Raw genomic sequence first — 6,000 nt, forward strand, 5'->3', positions numbered from 1 at the left:
TCTTTTGTGATGAAATTAGCAGTACTACCAGAATCAATCATTAAACGAACACCAATAAATGAACCAGATGAATTTTTAATAACTGCTTGAAAAGTACCTAGAACAACACTCGTTTTAGGAATTAAACTAACAATTGATGACTTATCAATAACATTATCAGTGATACCACAATGCTTAGAAGAATTTGAATTCTCAACAACATTCATAGTGCTGTCAGTTTGAGTGATCGAATCAACGGATTTCGATTTCAAAGCAACTTTAGAGATGTTATCAGTAGACTTCTGATAACGAACAGGAGAATTCGAACGGATATTATCACTACTACGAGGATAATGAAGTAATTTATTATGCATACGACCACAATAACACAACGATTTAGACTTGCATTGATTTACAGCGTGAAATTTGGAGAAACAATTGAAACAGACTCTCAATGATTTAATAAATTCATTTCTAGCTTTTGGATCTCTTTTCAAGAAAGCAGGACATTTGAATAACAAATGATTCATTGAGTTGCAAAATGAGCATTTTGTTTCAGCACTATCATTTAATTCAGAAGTAACTGAGCTGCTTTTATTTCGAACGCTGTTATCAGCCTGAGTAGATAAGACAACCTTTTTCTGAAAAGACTTATTTTTCGGCTTTTCGATAGATTTTTGTTTATTAACAGACGGCACATCAGATGCAGATAATTGATAAGATCTAACTCTCTTATTCACCAAATCAATCAACTGTTGACAAGAAGGAAAGCTCTTGTCAGCTACCTCGAGCTCAAACGATTCACGTGATATTTTGTCTAATTGACGAATAGCTAATGAGTACAAGATATAATCAGCCAAATCAGGAACTTTCAACGATTTCAGAGTGGTAATACTATCACCTACTTTAACAAGAAAATCTTGAAGCGATTGTAACGAAGGTTTAAATGGGATTGAACTAGTTTTCAAAATCTCATTTACGTAGTAGTTAGCTAACACCCTATCACTTTCATAACACTAGCATAGAGTTTTCCATGCCAAATCAAAATCACTACTTATCTGAAAAGATTTCACTACTCTGGCTGCTTCACCTTTCAACAAATTATGCAAAATATGAGATTTATGAACAGGAGAATAATATTTATCATCCACAATCAATGATGAAAAGATATTTTTGAATCTAGGCCAGTCTGAAATATCAGAGCCATCAAACGGTTTTATTTCAGTTGGAGGTAATATCATGTTCAAACGGGGAGAATGAGAGGTTGAAGGTGAAGGTTCACTTTTCTCCTTCGGCTTCTCATTTTTCATTTGATTCAATTTATCACGAGCATTTATTATTGCACAGGATAAATTATCAATAACGGTAAGTGATTGATATTCAGGTTCTTTAGTAGGTTCAACTTGAATAGATAATTCATTGATTTCATCTAAGAGTGCAGAATATTCGTTCACAGTATTTTCAATAGATATACTTCTTATCAAAAATTGAGATTGAATTTTAGGATCATTGATGTCCTTTAACAAGTCATAGGCTTTTTGAACACGGCTAAACAAAGTTTCTTTCTTCTTCAAACGAATAGTAAGCAAGGCTTGTGGGCTTGCCATTGTAACTAAGTAACTGATTAGATAAACAAGGAGATTTGGAAAGGAACTTTGTAACTGGATTTAACATGGATATCAGTGCATGTATCAACAAGTAACTCTACTATTAACGAATTGATATTTAAATTGAAAAATAAATCTCTTGGAAATAGAACATATCCTAGGCCTGGTCAGACCATGTGGTAATCCCGTCCTGTCCCCAAACCTATGGATTGGGGTACAGTTAAGATTTAATTCACGAAAACGTCGACAACCCCAAGAGTAAGTCTTTAATTTGCACTAACCTTGGAACTGGCGAGGAAGTGGACTGTATCTCGTGTGTAGAAGTTACTGCTGACGATATCCTGTCTTTATACGTAGTCCTATATGATATTGTACATATATCACGAAACGAAACGAGATAATTAATTGTGTTCAAGCTTGAACGCCATGGAACGAAAACGAAAAACGATGCTGACTTCTCGAGCACTATTCTTGAAGTGATGGGTTGGAAGATAAACAGGGAGGATGAAGGAGGGGTGAGGGAGAGAGGTTATCTTGCCTCTTTGGGAGAGGGGGAAGGGGAGGAAAGCGCAAACTAATCAACCCACAATCAAGGCTGCCGATCCTCCATGAATCCACCAGTAATGAATCAATCAATGAACATTAGGATCATTAGGTAATAAAAATTAAAAAAAACAGCTATATATAAAAAACAACTATATTATAATTAATTGACTTCATTAAAAATTATAGGCCTACTTTCTCTCAATTTCCTAGTACCGTATTATACCACGTGTAAGTAGATTTACATGTACCAACTGTCGGCTGTATTACTTAATTAGGCTGGATTATTACTGAATTCCTAAATTAAAGCTTGACAAAACTATAAATTAGAGAGTGAAAAAACGTAATATTGTCTAACTTATTTGAAGTGTCCAAAACTAAGCAGCTATCCTTATAGCTACCATTTTGTTTTTTCACTAAGGAATTTATATCTCAAGAACGAAATGTTGTATTGATCTGAAATTTGACATGAATATTTATGCTACGAAGACGCAACTTTAAAAAAAAAAATTTCGATGAAAATATTCAAAATTGTGGCCATTTTAAAGATTTTGATGGAAAATTTCACATAAGCCATTAACTTTACAGAAAATTTACAAGAAACAAAAAGTTAGCAAATTTCATCAAGATTTCAAGGATACATAATTTATTGAGATTGGTTGAAGAATAACAAAGAAATTACTTCTTTTTGTACTGTATGAATGACAACTTTTCTCCATTTAAACATCAAATATTAAATTTTTATTTCCAATTGTACTCAAGATGAAGCTTTGAATCTCGGTATGGCTCCATATGGCAATACAGCTCATTTACAATGTTTTTCAGATGATCTTGTTTGTCTTGTGCATGTATGTGGTAGAAAAAGAATTAATTTCTCTATTATTCTTTGACCAATCTTAATAAAAAAGGTAGCCTATCCTTGAAATCTTGATAAAATTTTTTAACTTTTCTGTATCTTGTAAATTTTCTGTAAAGTGAAAGGTTTTCGTGAAATTCGTTGAAATCAAAAATTTAAAATGGCCGCCATTTTGAATATTTACATCAATTTTTTTTTCATTTCATTTTTTATAGTTGAGTCTTCATAGGATAAATATTCATGTCAAATTTCAGATCAATAAAACATTTCGTTCTTGAGATAAAAATTTCTAAGTGAAAGAAACAAAATATAAGCTATAAGGATAAACACTGAGTTTTGGACACTTCAAATACGACATTTGTAGTCTACTATCATCCTGGTACAATACCCTAACATGTTCGACACTACTTCTGAAACATCCTATATATGCGAGTTTTCAAAACTACCTATATGAAAGAACTAATGGATCCCTTAGGTTTGGCTGAACAGGTGTCAACTAAACGGTTCTACACCTTTAACAGATGGGCCAGTCCCAATTGAGCAGCATAGTCAAAAATTACGTTCCAGATATTCCTCTCAAATTTCATTGTCAAATTTATCAATAGTAGCTAAATTTAAAATTTCAATGTGGGGGATTGAAGCTACTATAACAATGAAAGGAAAACATGAAAAAGTGAAACATATACTACATCAGATTAAAGAGTATTCAACGCTCTACAAAAGTAAACACAAGCATTAATTTTTACTATACATTTTTGAAGAATTATAAGCCCAGAAAGAGTAAAACATTTTTATGAAAACCTGTTATTTTAACAATTTCACACTTTCAACAGCAAATAACTTGAAAACTGTTAGAAATATCACAAAACTCCACTGAACAAAAATTGAAGAGTTAATAAAGCTACATTTTTGAATAGTTAGTCATGACGATTGAACGCATTTTTCCCCAATATATGTGTATGCAAAAAATTAAAGAATGCAACTTTTAAACCACCATCATTCACTTAGCACAAGGGATAGGGATGAGGACTTTTGATATGTTCAACACCTAACAGGTACCAACAAAGCTGCTAAGTCAAAAATTGTGTTTAAGACATTCCCTTCAAATTCCTTTGTCAATTTATCTATTATTGTGAAACTAAAGATTTCACATTCAACACTAAAGTTGCTTGACAGTCTTGGGGAAATGCACAAACTTGTGAAATTATAAATCAAACTGAAAAATTGATTCTCTATCCGCTCATAATCAGCATGGATTTTTTTAAGTTATAAGAGAAAATATAACAAAAAATTGGAGGCAATCATGTTTTTTTCAAAAATGTCACACCTTCAAAAGCGGATATCTCAAAAACTGTAAATGATAGCCTTTAGAAAAAATATTGGATCAATATTGTAGGAAATTGTGCAAGCTTCATTTTTGTATAGAATCGTCATGTCCGTAAGATGCACTGTGTTCGATTAATATGCGAGAAAACAAAAAATTGTACTTTAGAACTACCCCTACCCTCTTGGCACAGGGGGTATGAGTGGAGACTTTTGGTATGTTTACTTCATTGCTACCCAAAACAAAACAGAACTTTCACCTCTATAACCCTTGACTGGACTATATACTATAAAAGTTAGTTGACGTCGGTTACAATTTTTATATTTCACAGAATTTCTTCTCCCGAATTACTAAATATGTAAAATAAGATTCCTTTGTAGAGTTAAACTTGGTCAATTTGAGATCATGAGTCAGAATAATAATCACGGGTTTTCCTCAAGTTTAATGAGTCTTACTATTTTGCAAAAATAGGAAAGCATATTCTGCAGCCAGATTGTTTAGAACATGTTGCAGCAGCAAAATATTTTGTATTTTGGCTTGAGTGACAATCAATTACTTGTAATATTTACAGTCGAAAAGTATAAGAAAGTTTTCAAAACAACCTATGAACGAACTACGATAACGGTTCTCTTAGGTTATAGTATAGAAGTTAGGGAAACATTTTTGCCAAATAAGAGAAAGTTCCAAGCAAAGCAAATTCTGATCCAAGTTCAGTCGAAAGGCAAGAAAAACTATTCAAAACTCACCAAATTTTCTGACTAATTTTCACTTCAAACAATCAAGTTCGCTAAAGTTCTTGACTTACTACTGACAAGTAAATAGGACAAACTTGTACACACTACACAGTACACATTGAACAGCCATGGCAACCAACAATCGACATGACAAATTGACAACAATCAACCAACCATCGACTATCGACCGACTCACGACTGTCGATACCATCTATCGATATTACTGCTACATTTGCGTAAGCCGTAAGTACAGATTCGCGCGAACAATATCAGTTTTAATATAAGTTTTATTATTAGTTTTAATGAGTACCTTTTATTATAAGTTTAATGAGTCTTACTTAGTGAATTAGTTTGTGTTTTATTTTTGGTTCAAAATTTTCCTTAATAACTCAATATTTTCAAGTTCTGAAAGTTTATTGAATGTAATCATTCTATTATACTCGGTTTTTAATCAAATCTAATTCAAAATGTCTAGTTTATTTATTTCTGGAGTGAAAAGTCAAATCATTTTAAGTGGATAACATAACCTATCATTTTTATTCATTCATAACACTACCTTGACCTTCATTGTATTATCATTCATCCTATCATCATCACCTACTTAAAATACTTCTAGAAAGTCGCTTTTGTAAAATAATAAAATTTATTTAATAATAAAAAAATCATATGGACACATATCTCGGCATTCGCTGTACGTCCTTGTGGACGCGTTCCACGTATGCCCAGTGAACTCTATACCACAGAATATACAGAATGGAAACTTGTAATCAATCGCCCATCTAACCAATGCTTTTTACATGACCCCAATACTAAACACGTCACGTGACCAATTCACGTCACGGATCAATTGATCCGGATCATTGAAGTGATCCGAACCTACCATCAATACTATTACAATGCGGCGCTTCCTAACAAGATGGCGGATTTTGGCGTCAGGATATAGCCAAGTTTCCGTAC

The 6,000-nt window shown here is 32.7% G+C and overlaps 1 protein-coding gene across 2 annotated transcripts in view; it reads right to left on the bottom strand.

Annotated features, from left to right (window-relative positions):
• Positions 1 to 5,202, bottom strand: part of LOC111060715 (rhomboid-related protein 2) — a 177,026-nt gene extending 171,824 nt beyond the window's left edge. Inside the window, exon 1 of one of the 2 annotated variants that reach the window (XM_039441593.1) lies at positions 5,056 to 5,202. The gene's annotated coding sequence lies outside the window, so the exon portion shown is untranslated. The remainder of the gene's footprint in view (positions 1 to 5,055) is intronic. The other variant, XM_039441594.1, reaches the window with a different exon arrangement.
• Between the last annotated feature and the right edge of the window lie 798 nt (positions 5,203 to 6,000).

Source organism: Nilaparvata lugens, chromosome X (assembly GCF_014356525.2).
Source record: "Nilaparvata lugens isolate BPH chromosome X, ASM1435652v1, whole genome shotgun sequence".
NCBI classification, from domain to species: domain Eukaryota; kingdom Metazoa; phylum Arthropoda; class Insecta; order Hemiptera; family Delphacidae; genus Nilaparvata; species Nilaparvata lugens.